This window comes from Mytilus trossulus, unplaced genomic scaffold (assembly GCF_036588685.1).
Source record: "Mytilus trossulus isolate FHL-02 unplaced genomic scaffold, PNRI_Mtr1.1.1.hap1 h1tg000211l__unscaffolded, whole genome shotgun sequence".
Taxonomy (NCBI): Eukaryota; Metazoa; Mollusca; class Bivalvia; order Mytilida; family Mytilidae; genus Mytilus; species Mytilus trossulus.
Window position 1 is genome coordinate 1,198,179 of NW_026963311.1, and position 16,861 is coordinate 1,215,039.

The 16,861-nt window shown below is 31.7% G+C and overlaps 2 long non-coding RNA genes across 3 annotated transcripts; one reads left to right on the forward strand and one right to left on the reverse strand.

Moving 5' to 3' along the window:
• Positions 1 to 1,321: 1,321 nt before the first annotated feature.
• LOC134701077 (uncharacterized) lies at positions 1,322 to 10,593 on the reverse strand. Of its 2 annotated transcripts, none has more exons than XR_010104033.1 (3): positions 9,935 to 10,593; positions 2,761 to 2,848; positions 1,322 to 1,405 (listed from the first exon to the last, which is right to left on the reverse strand). It is a non-coding gene; the product is annotated as an uncharacterized LOC134701077 (long non-coding RNA). The 2 variants fall into 2 exon arrangements; XR_010104032.1 differs by lacking the exon at positions 9,935 to 10,593 and adding an exon at positions 5,009 to 5,119.
• Positions 10,594 to 10,771: 178 nt separating this feature from the next.
• LOC134701078 (uncharacterized) lies at positions 10,772 to 14,884 on the forward strand. The gene is made up of 3 exons (XR_010104034.1): positions 10,772 to 10,857; positions 12,823 to 13,021; positions 14,509 to 14,884. It is a non-coding gene; the product is annotated as an uncharacterized LOC134701078 (long non-coding RNA).
• Positions 14,885 to 16,861: the final 1,977 nt, after the last annotated feature.

The following is a 16,861-nucleotide window of genomic DNA, read 5'->3' on the forward strand; positions in this document are numbered from 1 at the left end:
AAACACTGGACACTTTTAATTTGCAAAACACTCATTTGCAAATCCGCCGCCGCCTCAAACAAAAGCTACAATATCATGTATATAACCAAAATGTGCGGAATTACATGGGATTCAATAATTTCATTGGTTTTCTACTGTTTCTTTCATATTTATTTTGCAATTTCAATTATAAAAACATGGGATTTTCAATATCCCATGGGACAGGGCAAAATCCCATGGGATTGACCATTATCCCATGGGATTTTGGTTAAATCCCATGGGATTTTTTTTGGTCCCATGGGATAATTGTAGTCCCATGGGATATTTGTTGTCCCATGGGACAAAAAAAATCCCATGGGATTTTTATTATCCCATGGGATTTTCAATATCCCATGGGACAAAATAAAATCCTATGGGATTAAAATTATAATTATATATATATAAATATAAAGTTATGTGTATGTTACAATGAATGCTGTTTGGTAGTAAAATGTTTTAAATGTATACAAGTTTTTTTTAATATATTTTTTATATATACATATATATAAAAAAAAATCATTTTGTCACATACATGTTTTTTATTTGTTTATATGACAATAAAGATTAATCTTATTTTGGAATGTAAAATAATATTTACAGTCAAAGAATAGTCCTTTCACTGAAACAAAATGATGAAATGTCTAAATAAATGAAAAAAATATTGTTTTGAAATCTTTGTCTTGTTTATTCTATTATGAAAAATAGAACTGAAAAAATATTTTATATATATATAATATTTTTATTCTGACTGAATAGTTTACTCTTTTCATGAGGTAATATTTTCTTTGTTATAGTTTCATTGCAATACTTGTATATGCAAACAATTTGAATTATATATACTTTTGTGGTGTACATAATAGTATGCTTATATTTGCAAATTTATAATATAAACACTTTTTGTTAAAGTTTTTGTTTTCTTTATTCGCAACTTGCTATGTACAATTATTCAGTCCACTATATAAGAGTGAAGTCAATAAATAATTTCATTCACTAGAATATTCTTGCAATTCTTAGACAAAACATTTTTTCAATCTGTTCTTCAAAGATCTTCCTCTGTACATCTTTATTGAATGGTTCAAATGAGAAAACAAATCAAGTTTATTTGGACAACAACATTCTAATATTTTGTTCATTCTTCCATCTTTCAATTGATAATTACATTGTTGTATTTATATGATCAAGTTCTTGTGCATCAATGATCGTGTTGATATGACTCCTTTGTTTATAGTCATCATGTTGAAATTTCCTCTATCAAATAAATGTAGGAAAAAACACGTTCCATTTCAAATTAATAAAAAAGTCGGCACTATGGAGAAAAATATCAGCTTTAAGTTTTCTGTTCAGTATTGATCTGTGAATGATGACCATGAAAATCAAGATGTCTGACCTACAAATACACAAACTCAAAAATTATCATTGAAGAGATCAATAAAATGGCTATTTTATCATGTTTATGATTATTATGATAAACTTTCATTTGAATATTCAAGTACTAAATTACAGAAATCGCTTGACTTTTATAAAAGTTTAGTTAAAGTACTACTTTATTAAAAATGATAATAATAAACAAGAATTCGTCCAAAGTACATGAATGCCCCACTCGCACTATCATTTTCCATGTTCAATGGACCATGAAATTGGATAAAAAATATAATAAGGCATTAAAATTAGAAAGATAATATCATAAGGAACATGTGTACTAAGTTTCAAGTTGATTGGACTTCAACTTCATCAAAAACTACCTTGACCAAAAACTTTAACCTGAAACATGCACTTTCATTTTCTATATTCAGTGGACCGTGAAATTGGGGTCAAAAGTTTAATTTGGTTTAAAAATTAAAAAGATCATATCATAAGGAACATGTGTACTAAGTTTCAAGTTGATTGGACTTCAACTTCATCAAAAACTACCTTGACCAAAAACTTTAACCTGAAGTGGGACAGATGGACGAACAGACAGACAAACGAACAGACGGACAAACGGACGCACAGACCAGAAAACATAATGCCCCTCTACTATCGTAGGTGGGGCATAAAAATAAAGGCCACTGATGAGTTAAAAAAGATATTCCATTTCAAATGCCAAAAAATGGCGTTTTTGCACCAAAGGGAGATAATTTAGAGCTTTTTCAATGATATATACATTTTAAAAGTCATCTGGGGCCAAACCGAATTGATTGTTTTGAATGATTTGGTGTACCATATGATAAAGTAATAAATAAAATGAGTTATGAAAAAAAAATATTAAATATTTTTCTGAAATTGTTATACCCTAGAGCCTCTTTAAATGCCATTTGATCTCTATTGGAGAAATGTCTCATTGGAAATCAGACTGCTAAGTGTTTCTTATTTTTATATCAACCCAGACATATTATACCTGTCCAATATCAGGAGCTTGTACATAGTTCAGTGGTTGATGTTGGTTCATATCAGTCATTTTTATTTTTCATAATTTTTTGTTTTTATAAATTAGTCTGGTATATTTGACGTTTGAATTGATGCTCTGTTTCAAATTTGGTTAGTGTTGTCTTTTATAGATTACTATAACATGTATAGGGTATGGGTTTTCTCATTATTTACACATGTTACAGGTCATCAATGGCCTCTAATAAGTAATTACAATGGTTACATCCACTAAATTGAACTCTGATGGATAGTTTTCTCATTCATCATACCACATCTTATTTTAATAAATATTTTATCATTATTCACGGACAAAAACTTTTATAACAGTGGACTTACCATTTAGGCTTTGTTGACCTCTGTAAATCTTATTTTGTTGATAATTTCTTCTGTTTATAGTTTCCCCTTTATCTTTAATGTTCTTGCCCTACACATAAAAGGGTAAACATCATTTAATGACAAAAATAACTACTATATCATAATTAGTAGGTAACTGAAAATTTTGCCTTATTTGTATATAACATCAACTTACTCATCATTCTTGCTGTTCAATATCATGAATATTATCATTATTCTATGAATCAGAGGTCACAGTAAAATTAATCTTGGCAGGCAGACATATTTTTTTATATGATACCTTGTATTCATTCCATTCAACAACAAGTAGACCTATGCTTAGAAAAACTGATAAAATGACAAAACCAAGAAAACTTATCATTGACCAAAGAACAATAAAATGCGGTCATGGTTTATATATGAATCTGCCATTCAGACATGCACAAGGGGCCTTATTGCTTACAGTATCCGGAAAAAAGACCAAAGCACAAAAACTAAACATTTTCAAAGTTCCTTATACCCTGCCATTTTGTTATGGATGTGCCTGTTCCAAGTCAGGATCCTATAATTCAGCACTTGATTGTCGTTTGTTTATGTGAAACATATGTTTTTTATTTTTTTTTGTACATAAATTAGGTTGTTAATTTTCAACTTTCAACTTGGCTATCATCATGATCATGTGTAAATTCATACAAGTGTTCGGAAAACAGGAAGTTGTGGAGTGATGAATCTGAAAATGCATCACACGGTATAGCTGACTTATTTATTAAACCCTGAAACCAAATTTCAGAAATCCTTCTATTGTAGTTCCTGAGGAAAATGGGACGAAAAATATTCATTTACTGACGCAAGGATGGATGGACAGACGGGGGTAAAACAGTATACCCCCCCCCCCTTTTTTTAAAGTAGGGGTATAATTTTAATACGGGGTATAAAAACCCTTGCAAGATGTCAAAACAAAAAGAAGTAACCTAATTCTTACTTGTTAGGGCTATTTATTTATTGTCGGTTATACAAATAACAATACAACATAAGCTCTGAAGAGCTTTTATCCGACATACACACATGACAAGCACAATACATTTGTACATGAAACATAAAGCTCATCAATGAGATAGTAGTCTCAGATAGAGAGAGACGGGGTCAACCAAACTCCCCTATTCAATCTGAATGAAGGACAGAAAGTCACACACTGTCACAGGACAAAAAGTCACAATTTAGTTTAAAGATTATTTTTCTTTGAACAAGAAAACACTCTTTTTGCATTTTTCTTGAAGTTTTACACATGAACATGATGTAGCAACCTTGTAATTAAAATTTATTAAAAACAAATAAATCAGTGCTTTAAGTTTGCGCACATTACCATTACATTTGCACACAAAAATCATTATGTACAATGTGTGCAGCTTTTGATTACATTTGCACGCATTTTTTGACATGTAAATATAAAAAAAAGATATGGTATGATTGCGTTTTACAGCTGACTATGCGGTATGGGCTTTACCTCGGCTTTGCTCATTGTTGAAGGCGGTATGGGCTTTACCTCGGCTTTGCTCAGTGTTGAAGGCTGTATGGTGACCTATGGTTGTTAATGTCTGTGTCATTTTGGTCTCTTGTGGACAGTTGTCTCATTGGTAATCATACCACATCTTTTTTATATTGGCTCATTGTTGAAGGCCGTAAAGACCTATAGTTGTTAATGTCTGTGTATTTTGGTCTCTTGTGGACAGTTTTCTCATTGGCAATCATACCACATCTTCTTTTTTATAATATGAACTAGTCCAAATAATTATGACGTCTGGGACGGCTATTTTATTTTTTTTCTGGGACGCCTTCCTACGACAGTTGTAGGAAGGCGTCCCAGAAAAAAAATAAAATAGCCGTCCCAGACGTCATAATTTTTTGGACTAAATATGAACATGATGAACAATCATGACAATTTCCTTAAATTAAAAATGAATATATGTAATAAAAAGAAGATATTTCAAAATCTTTTTTCGTTTACATTCAAACAATTGTCAACAAATTGTTTGTGACTTTTTGTCCTATCAACTTTGTTACTTTATGTCTGAGTCTCACTGACATGTGTTTGACTTTTTGTCCTGGGACTTTTTGTCGGAATGTCCTTTGACTTTCTGTTCGTTTACCTTCCATCTTAATCAGTGAACTGAATAATTGCTTTTTGCAGAAGTCCGGGTAATGTTAAAAGATCTTAAAAAATCACATGTGCTAATTAAGAGTCAACACTTACACAGGGACAACACAATACTTTTTTAGAATGTCAGCAAAAAAGGATCACTGGTGACAGGGGAGTGTAACCGATGAATTGATTTAGAATCAGATAAGATTTTCCCGGTACGTCAAACACCGCTCAGGAGGACCTCCTTAGTGCACACATGCAGGGCATACAAAGTGCACTCATGACAGACCCTATATAGTCGCCGTATCTGCACACATGATGGATGTACATATTCGTTATAGATCGTTATACACTTCTCATTTTAGAGTTAAATTTGCAAGTAACGGCCGGGGAACCTCTTCAGATTTTAAAATAATAATGCTTCTAAAAATGCTAATTACGCACCATTTGCTGAGCAGAGAATCATTCTAAGCCAGGAACAGTCTATACTAACTGATAACAGTAAGAATAGAAAGTCTCTGTAAAAAGGCAGTCAAATCCTAACAGAACTGTAACTTAATGATACATATGTACATCAAGTTCCAGCACCTCACCAAGCACCCTTGCCTTGCATACTGAGATGGCAAACTGGTGTGTGTCAGTATTTTGATATATAATTTTACAACGATCCTTAAAAAATAACCAAACAAACGTTGAATCAAACGATATGAACCTACGCAGTTTTATCTAAATCTTTGTTAAAATACGATTTTAAATTGTTCAATTCTTTCTATTTCATAATTTTGTCAAAGTCTACTTTTTAAAGTTTTAAATTTTAAAGAAAAAAATAATATTCCATTTTGATTTGAAGAAAATCTTTTTGAACTGTTATGACATGGTGTTGCAAAGCTGATTACAGGTAACTAACATACAGTATTTTTCCATTACGACAGTGCGTGTATTCTCGGGTGTGTATAACGTATAGTTTTCTAGAGAACATCCTGTCTACGTGTAATACAGATTGATGACATTATACAACATTTCTTTTGTTAAATGTGATAAGGTATCTGTGTCCATTCGCTATTTCAACACCACTAATTTTTCGACGAGAAAAAATTAAAAAATAATTTATATGAAATTAAGAAGAAAAGTAGCAAATATATATAAACTTCAGTAATTACGCATTGAGTAAACATGATTTCAATATTGCATGAACAAATCCGTGAGAAAACGTATACATGTATGAATTAAGATGTGTTTAAAAAGACCCCTTGGCTTTATTTTACACTAGGACCTAAGATAACTAGAACTAAGCAATGTTTGATGGTTGAGTGGGGACTCATTGACTGCCTTAGAGGGGTCACGTCCAGTCACGAAATCCGCCTCTGCTAATTGGGAAGTCATTTGGTCTGATACACACATATATATAAATATACCTCTGTGGCGGATCCAGCCATGTGAAAAAGGGGGGTCCCAACCCAGGACAAAAGGGGAGGGGTGGTTCCAACCATATGTCCCCATTCAAATGCATTGATCGTTCAAAAAAAGGAGTGGTTCCAACCCCCCGAAACCCTCCCCCTGGATCCGCCACTGATACCTAGTATGCATATGATTAAAAGAACAGCTTTAAATATATGCATATAAAATAATGGTACGTCTAAAAACCGTTCAGGATCTCTTGGTTGCACACAGGACATTAAGTAACTTAGGACATGTATATATAATAGCGAGAGTTCAGGGTATACATTCGATTGATATAAACTTATTTTATAATTTTGTAATTTTTGTTTTGGTAAAATCAGAGACATTTAATACATGTATTGAGACATATATTATACACGTACATATAATACATGTGTTTCTGAAAAAAATCAAACCATCTTTAAAGAAGTTATTTCAGTTTGAATCGACTGTCTTTTGCATTAGGATTCCAAAACGTTAATGTTATTTACAAATGCCAAAACCTGCAAATATTTTTTTTTTTTAAATATTAAAAAGTACATGTACATCGTTTTTTCCAGATTTGTATAGTTACTGGTTTAATTAAGTCCCCTTGATTTAAATTGCGAGACGCTAATTAATAAACTATCTATCTATCGGCATGCGCCGTTATTTGGGATACGTCACGGATGACCTATGGTCATATTCAATACGATATAATATACAGTCATCATTTGAATTTGGTCAATTGATCTTTAATAATTAGGACTAATTGGTGATGGCAGAGAATATGTCGCTGGTGAGGGTTAAAAACATATAGAAGTAAACTTTGCCAAAAAAAGGTTTCCTTGGAAAAAATTATGAAAATATATGAATATGCTAAATATTTTTTTCTTTCCGAAATAATAATTAAAGATGTTTAGAAATTAAAAAATTTCACAGTTGGGAAATTTTCAATTCAAGTTATTTCATTTTGAAAACGTTGAAAATATAGATCTTATTCGATGTACAAAAATGTGGGCCGCTTGGATATCAACTTGTGAAACCCTGCTTAATTAGGGTTTGTCTACTTTCGTCTTTTTATATTGCCAAACATTCTATAATCAAGGATTTGTACAAGGCCTTGTTATAATATAATGAATCTCATCGCCAATATCACCATAATTACATAAAGAACAGATACAATATTGTCCTAAAGAGTTTGCCATCTAACAATTCAAAAAGAAATGTTGAGTCGAAACTGAGGTACCAAATCTATAAAAAGAATCACTATTTTAGTCGAAATTAAACTGTATGTATTCTTTTTTCAAAACTCCTGAAATAATTTAACATTATCTATAGAGAGCTTACATATGCAAATCTTTTTAGAAGTATGTGAGCGTAAATATAATTTGTTTATTATCCCCCCCCCCTTTTTCCTTTTATAAAATTTAATTGTAAACGATTTTCTTTCTTAATATGTGTTTGCTCATTAACTTGGGTTCAGGCTGTCAAAAAACAAAAATGTCTCCTTGTGTATAAGTTATTGATAAGAATTTTTTTTTTTGAAGCCGCCAGAAGAATAACGGTACGCCTAAACACCGCTTGAAGAACCTCCTGATTGCACTAATGACATATATACGAAGTGCACTCAGGACCCTTTAAAGTCATCGCACACAGGATGGATGCATATATTCGTCATACCAGAGACATATAATACATATGTCTCTGGTTATACGCTTCTTAATTTACAGTTAAATTTGGTAGAATTTGAATTCGAACTTAGATAGATATGTTAATTCTTATAAAATAATGAGGGCACGTGTCACTGATTACACAACTACTGAGCCATGAACTATCCAATCAACAAAATTGATTTGATTATCTTTATTGTTGTTTATAGATTGTGTTGTTAGTACAGTGTGACCATGCGGGAAGTAATATTGTGACGTTTAAAATGAATATCACGATGATTTAAGATTTACGTATTTTAAAAAAAATTTCGTTCCATTAATTTTTAAGTTTTATTCTTAATTTAATTATCCTGTCCTGGACCAGTAATTAATTCTTTGTAAGATTTTGAAAAGGGAAATAAATGTTCATACTTTTAAAGAATTTATATTAATTAAAGTTTGTATATGGAATCCGTTTTTAACTGTAAAAGACGTACTTTTCAAACAATCAAACTAATATACGTTGTAGTTAGATGTTATTTCTCATGTTTATCGAACTTGTCCAGGAATTTTATTTTTGAGTTATACGAATGTTTTAAGAAATCCGCATTTATTGAGGTTTTTCTCTCTAATTAAAGTCGTTTTGTCCAGTTTCACAAGCCTGAAACGAATTTCAATGTGAACATAAATTCTGAAAATGAACTTGTCTCCGTTTTCGTCTCCTTTTTTGAAAATTATGATATTTTGAGTATAATTATTTCTAAACAATATGTAAGTTAGATTGTAGTAAGATTCTAAACTTAATTTAAAAAAAATGATTTTTGTTACAGCGAGAAAGATTTTTTCGAAGACAGTCTATTGACACGAAATCCGTTCAAACCACAACTAAGTCTTCGTGCACAGATTTCCGTTAAGGTTAAACTGAATATTGTACATACTTGTCTTCTCTTGTATAATGGTTTGTTGAGATTAAAGATATACAAATTCAATAAAATTTGATATTCAGTCAACATTGTGTTTGTTTAAAAACTTGATTTAGAGAGAGAGAGAGAAAAGAATCACACTGAAAAACAAAAATCGAACTTGTTACAGAAAAAAACTACAAAATAATTTTCTTTATTCGTGAACTGCAAAACACAACAAATTAATTTACCCGTCATCATGAAAAATAAACTGAAAAAGTACATCGAATGAGATATTTTATTTTTTCTATATATATATGCAAATTCATGTTAAAGGTAAAACTGAACTAACAATACAATTCCTAAAAAAAATCATGGCTCAGTAGTTGTGTAATCAGTGACGTGACACGTGCCTTCATTATTTTATAAGAATTAACATATCTATCTCAGTTCAATTCAGGCGGGGATCCAGAGGGGGGGCGGGGGGTTCCGGGGGTTGGAACCCCCCTTTTTTTTGGCCGATCAATGCATTTGAATGGGGACATGTAGTTGACCCCAACCCCCCCCCCCCCCCCCATTTTGTCCTGGGTTAGGACCCCCATTTTTAAAATGGCTGGATCCGCCCCTGCGATTTCAAATTCTACCAAAATTTTACTCTAAAATAAGAAGCGTATAACGAATATAAACATCCATCATGTGTGCAGATACGATGACGGTAATGGGTCCTGAGTGCACTTTGTATGTCCTGAGTGCACTCAGTAGGTCCTGAGCGGTTGTTAAGACGTACCCGAAGAATAAATCATTTCCTGAACCTAAAATACATTTAACTGTAATTAAAGAAAATTCGCCTAAAACATTCTCTCATATATTTAAACAATTGTAAAATAATTAATCCAAAGACTTTCTGTCTGTTTACTTATACTTTTCTTGTTCAGTTTTTGTTTATACCCCTAATAGATGAAGTTTTTTTTTAGGAAAATTTACAACTAGATGAACGGAATTAAGTACTTTTTTAGGAAAATTTACAACTCAAATTTTCAAAAACAAAATCCTACACTTTTTACCTAGATTTTTTTCTCTGTCTCGAAGCCGCAACCGGTGACCCCGTATCAAACATAGCGACCAACACCTCACATGACGTATTCTCGATGTTGAGGTATTGACAATATACAATCAAATTTATCAATATACAGCAAGTAAGTAATTTGGTGTTGAATGCCAGTAGATCAGAATTTATTAATTGAACTTTACCTGTTTAAGGGGCACTAGCTGCCAAATTCATGTTCTTCATCGATTTTAATAAAATTCACATAACGTGTATATAGTGTTGAATTGTTTATCAAAATGTGACGCACAATCTTGGCTGATATGCATAAAACCATTATATTTCATGACACTGCATGAAAAAGAAATTGACTTATCGCATAATACCAGAACCAGAGACATATATATTGTATCTAATATCTCTGCCAAAACTAAAAAATAAACTACCGTAAGTCCACATAAGAGGGTATGGATGTGAATTAACAGAATAGAGAACAAAGGACAAAGAATAAAAGGAATAAAGAATAGTGAAAGAAAGAGAATAATGGAAAAAAGTGTAAGTTATTAAAAATATAACTAAAAAAAAGACAGAAAAAAAGACACCCCCGCCGAGACGAGCCTTACATGCAACTGTTATTTGACGTTGCCGAGTTATTTTAAGATTAAGACATGTATTAGTAGTCAGCCCGTAAAGCCTCTTGCACAAATTTGAGGATTACCCAAGGCAGCCAGGGACATATATATTATATGTCTTATATTATATGTCTCTGCCCAAGGTTAATTTTACGGCGGCTCATTTTATTTTGGCTTAGAAATAATCATAATTGACAAGTTTCCTTCCCCTGCACTTTCGATCCCACATGTAAATAGCACGGTGATTTCAAATAAGACATTGATACATTACAACACTTGCCGTCAGTATTGGAATATATTGATTAAGAAGGTATAGAAGATTAATGCACGCACACTATTATCCACCACTGGCCTAAATAGTTAGTCCGCAAACAACGAGGGTCATAAAAACCCAGCACTTTGAACACAGCCACCGACATGGTGTGAATCTGAAAGCTTCCCACTATCCATTTCTACCAAAACTTTTGCCTTTCATTTATCAAAAATGCAATATGTTGATATTAATGGTATACATGTATAAGAATTATTGGGGAATTCAAACCATTCCTATTGTAAGTGATAAAACTAAATTTATATCAGGGTGATTGAAATGAGGGGAAAAAAGAGAGGATCAGGAGTTAGGGCCCCCTGTTTGGGAAAAAAATTGGTTGATTAAATATGGAATCACTGTGGCATGGCAGGAGCAGGCCCCTCTTAGGCAGTCGGTGGTCCCCCAAAAAAAATTCTGGAGACACTACTGTGGTCTTCAGTTGTATTATCTTTTTAAAAAAAAATTACACCTGTGTTTAGTGTATATATATCTAAAGTGTAAATCAAGGGAAAATAATGTAAGCTATCTGTGATATGTGACCTATTAAAAGATATTGGGGGGGGAGGATGAGTCCATGAGAGGTAATCCCCACCCCCTTCAATTTGAGAATATGCTATTATCTTGTAAACGGTACGGATCCCCACCCCTAAATCAAATTAATTCTTTAATGGGACGATAAAACAAATGAAATGAAATTAAAAGGAGGTCTTTGAGGGTTACCCCACCCTGTTCAATTTGAGAATGAGCTCTTATCTTGTGAACGATCCAGATCCCCACCCCTAAACCATATATATTCTTGTCGGGGACAATAAAATTAATGACATAAAATAAAAGGGAAGTCCCACCCCCTCTAGTTTGAAAACTTGTAAACGGTCAAGATCCCCACCCCTAAACCATATATATATATTCTTGTATAGAACAATAAAACAAATCAAATGAAATATAGGGAGAGTCCATTGGGGTCACCCCCACGGTCCACCCCTACATGTTTGAGAAACTTTTAAATGGTTGAGATCCCCAGTGGTTAGGTGAAAAAATTTCCGGATCCCTGTTTCCCACCCTCAAACCATCTATATTCTTGTATGAGACAATAAAACAAATCAAGTGAATATAGGACCATCCCCTTTGTCTTGGGTTGGGAAACCCCGCTTTTTAAAATGGTTGGATCCGCCCCGGCATACCATCTAGCTAGCTATAAAGGCTTTAAAAATATGAAATCAAATATGGAAATTAACAGTGAAGGCAACTGTTTTGAATTTAAAAAAAAGCCTTTTACATAAATATAACAATGTTAAATTTTTTGTGCATTTATTTTTGCTTACCGTATTTTCAATAATGGACAAAATTGCATGATTCAATATTGTAATTTAAGAAAAATCAGCATACATGTTATAAAATGGGAAGTGGAAACTAGGAATTTGACAAAGAGACAGCAACCCAATCAAAGAGCAGACAACGACCGAAGGTAACCTATGGGTCTTCAATGCAGTGAGAAGATTTCAGCACTGGTCTTCAGCTCATAAATATGTATCAGAAATGAAAATGAGATACAGCTTTCAGTTGTATTAATAAAAACCTCACAATAAGTTCTGAATATCAGAATATACAGTATTGCAAGATTTTCTCAAAATGTACACACAGAGCTAAAAAACTGTATAATTAATCATGCTTATTTAACATTAAAGTCCATGGAGTCCATCTAAATATGCATACTCTCGTACAAAGGAATATAAGTATGCAATAGACATCAAGTTTTCAAAAATAAGAGTATCTATGCCATTAATTTACGACAAGATTTTCAATCAAGTAATAATTTTGGTTTGTTTAAATATTTTGGAGGTTAGTATGACCTTCTTTTTGGTGATGATATTTTCGTTTTAAAGTTGAGAAAATTATTTGTACCAACAAAAATAAAAACGCAAAGTCAATCTAGAATTATGTTTTTATCATTTTTTTTATGTTAAGGTTGTCAGCAAGATGAAAAGGACAAGTATGCAGTTCAAAATTCAAAATGTGGATAAGCTGAGGTTCAAGGTCTTACCTTTGCAGATTTTCATATTTTGCATGAATGAATTCAAAGGTTATATGATGGATGGCAGAGAAAGAAAAAAAAAACTTTTCAATTGTCCTGCTCCTGGATAAATGTAAAACATCTTGTTTTTCGGTAAGTTTTATGCTCTGTTTTGATAGTGTTAGCGCATTCATCTGTCCAGTCTTTCCTCTAAATTGTATCCTCTTAAGTTTTTGGTGAGTGTTCACCATGAATTTCAGTAAGTAACTTGTGGATTTACATGTATATACTCAAAATTGAGTACTAATATTAATGGGATTTTAGCATGACATCCTGCCAAATGCTTGTTAATCATGTTTATGTTCCAGAACATACGATTATTTGGACTGTACGCATACAGTCTGCCCAATTTTAAGAAGTTGGTCAAGTTTATTAGAAACAAATGTACAGTACAGATCAACATAACTGAAATCTTTGACTTTAATAGATTAATACAAAAAGTTTAATTGCAATTAAAATAAAAACACATGTTTGGGCGAGCTGGTACCAGACAGTACAAGTATACTTAAATGGTCTGACTGTACAAATATGGTGGGACTGTAAGTTCTGGACCGTAAACGTAAGATCCAAATACTGATATGGTCTGGAACATTGATACATGTCTTAAAATTAATATCAAACACATTGGTGTTTTTGAACTTGGTAATAAGTTATTTGATAGAACTATAATGTTTTGGGATATCAAAATCAAAAATATCCCATTTTTACTTTTAATAAAGAAGAAGATTATTGATGTATGTATAAATGTATATTAAAATGAGACAGCAAGCCAACAACACAAAAAATAAGGATGAAACATACATAATTTTTTTGTATCAATATTATAATTTCCAATATGTTCAAAGAGTTCAAGGTATTTTTTCATTGAAATAAAACACAAATTGTAATCTGTCAGAACTTCAAAAGCTTAAAGAAATATTGTTTCTGTTGTCTACATTTTGTATAATATATTGCAAATTCTGGTGAAGATTATGAATAATGGAATGTTATTATAGTTGTCAGTTTTAACATTGATCTTTATACTGTATATTCATAAATATTGCGTGCATTTATTATTGCGATTCTGTCATTTTAGACTTAAATGCGATTTTAAATTTGACGATTTGAGAAAAATCTTGTTTAATCCATATATAAAAATATTTCATAATGCGAGTTTAAATTATTGCGTTTACAACTCCGTTGCATTTTTCGCAATAAAAAAAAACTCACATTAATTCTGAATTTACAGTATATATATTATGTATATAACTTGGGAAAATACCCAAATGTTATCAAGAAGAACAAATTAATTGATTGTTATATGGTATTAGAATAGGAAGATGTGGTATATATTGCTAATTTGACAACCCTCCATCAGAGACCAAAGGATGTAGGCCGTTAGCAACTGATGACACGTGGACAACCTTTAACAATCAGTAAAATCCATACCGCATAGCTATTTTTATTGAAAATCATATTATTGCTACATGTATGCAAACAATTTTGTATTATAATAATACAAAATTGTTTGCATACATGTAGCAATAATATGATTTTAACAGTATAATACATTACTTTAGATTTTATTGGTTCTTTTTCAGAAGGATTGAAATTCACCACCTAGAATAAATGGAGAAAACATAAAAACAAGACCAGAATAAATATAAAGACAAAAGTTGGATCAGTTATTATTTACATCACTCAGTCAATGATTTGAAGTTCTTTTAAATACAAAAAAATATTGAAACCAAAATAATGTCAAAGTTCTGTGCTGAATGACCAAAAAGTGGACTATACCATCAAACAATGCTGGATGATAAGAAACTATTAATGTTTTGTGTTGAGGGAAATTGTGAAAAAAAATTAGATTTACTTAAATAGCTACTAGTATTTTAAGCCTAACAATAGAGTTTTTATTGATTTCAAATGGGAAATAATTGTGTTTTAAGAAAGTATTCTATAATTCATGAATAAACATATATTGATACTTACATTATCTGCTTTGTTGTTTAAAACTTTAGTTTTGAACAGTTATAGAACAATATGCTAAATTAACATTTCCCAAGAAAAAAAGATATTCAATTAAAAAGATTCATTTTATAATAATTTACTACCAAATAGAATACATTGTAACATACACATTACTGTATGTTTATATCTATATATTTACAATTAGAATCCCATAGGATTTTAATTTGTCCCATGGGATATTAAAAATCCCATGGGATAATAAAAATCCCATGGGATTTTTTTTGTCCCATGGGACAACAAATATCCCATGGGACTACAATTATCCCATGGGACCAAAAAAAATCCCATGGGATAATGGTCAATCCCATGGGATTTTGCCCTGTCCCATGGGATATTGAAAATCCCATGTTTTTATAATTGAAATTGCAAAATAAATATGAAAGAAACAGTAGAAAACCAATGAAATTATTGAATCCCATGTAATTCCGCACATTTTGGTTATATACATGATATTGTAGCTTTTGTTTGAGGCGGCGGCGGATTTGCAAATGAGTGTTTTGCAAATTAAAAGTGTCCAGTGTTTATAATTCTTTAATGCAGATCTTTATATCATTGTAATTTACTTGTATGAATATTAAAGGCAAAATGATTAAGAACAGTTATGAATTTGTCGCAGTCGATAAGTCTGAAAATTGACTGAACATAACTTAATAATGTATTGTTCGCTGTTTTAGGAGGTTGTTAAGATTGGCAAGAAAATTTAATTAAGACTCAACATTCATTTAAATGCTCGATATGTACCGATAGTAACGTCATTTTTCACAAAATTGTTCCTAAATATATCAAACTGACTTCATATAGGCAAAAAACTAAAAAGATGTTGATGGCAACGACAATTCCGTCGCTACCGGTAATAAACAACAATGGCTCGATTATCCTCGCAGACGATACTAGTACAATGACAATCAATGTTGCAATCATATAGGGATTTTTTAGATTTTGTATTGCTGATCAGTTTTGCTGTTTAAAGTATTCTCTTTAATTATTAAGAAATATTATGATATATTTCATTTTGTCTTCTTACACAGGTTTAATGAATTTCAGCGGAGACTTTATAGTAGCCTTAGCTTCCAGTAAAGAATATATACCAAGTTGAACCCAAGTATATTTTTTTATGTTAAAAAGGGAATGGCATTCTAAATCTTTAATAATGACAATAAACGATAGACAACCGATACAAACATAAAAATCCAAGAAAACAAGAACCGGTAAAACAGGACGATAGACAGTGAACGCTTATCCTAAATCCTTTTGACACTATGGACTTCAAACCAAAAACAAGTAAAACTGGGTATACTGAACAGCGAGCAATCGGTACTAGTGTTAAATATATAATACATCGAACAGTTGTTCTGGTGTTGTGACCAATCAACTGCAGATTAAATACAAATAACAGCTTTCGAAATAAGCTAGCCGTCTCTTTGCTGATAAAAGTGGAAAGTGTTCTCACTTTGTAGATTAATTCATTCAGAATAGCCTTGCATATTAATCAACAATTTTTACCACACATGTTATGAAGTCGTAGTATGTCGTTTAATGTTGTGTGTCAAATAAGGTCCTTATCGTACTATTCCTTCAAATCATGGTTGTAAATGCTTTACTTGTTTGTCAAACAATTCATTCTCTCATCATGGAATAGCATAACCATGTTCAAGTTTTCTTATGTTTTTCATGTATAAAATGTACGAAACAGTGAGCGATTGGATTGAATGTGAAACAATCATGTGCGTGTTTACGTGTTTGCGATTTTTATAGATAAAGGTTACCCGTGTATCGTCATGAATGATTTGTGACTAGCAAAATATAATTGCTAAAATAGTACAAATCCGATACTCTACGGGATTGAAAGACATTAACAAGGTTTGGATAGCTCAACCAATCAACGAACTTTAATTATTCACGTCTCAGTTATATATCTTCCAA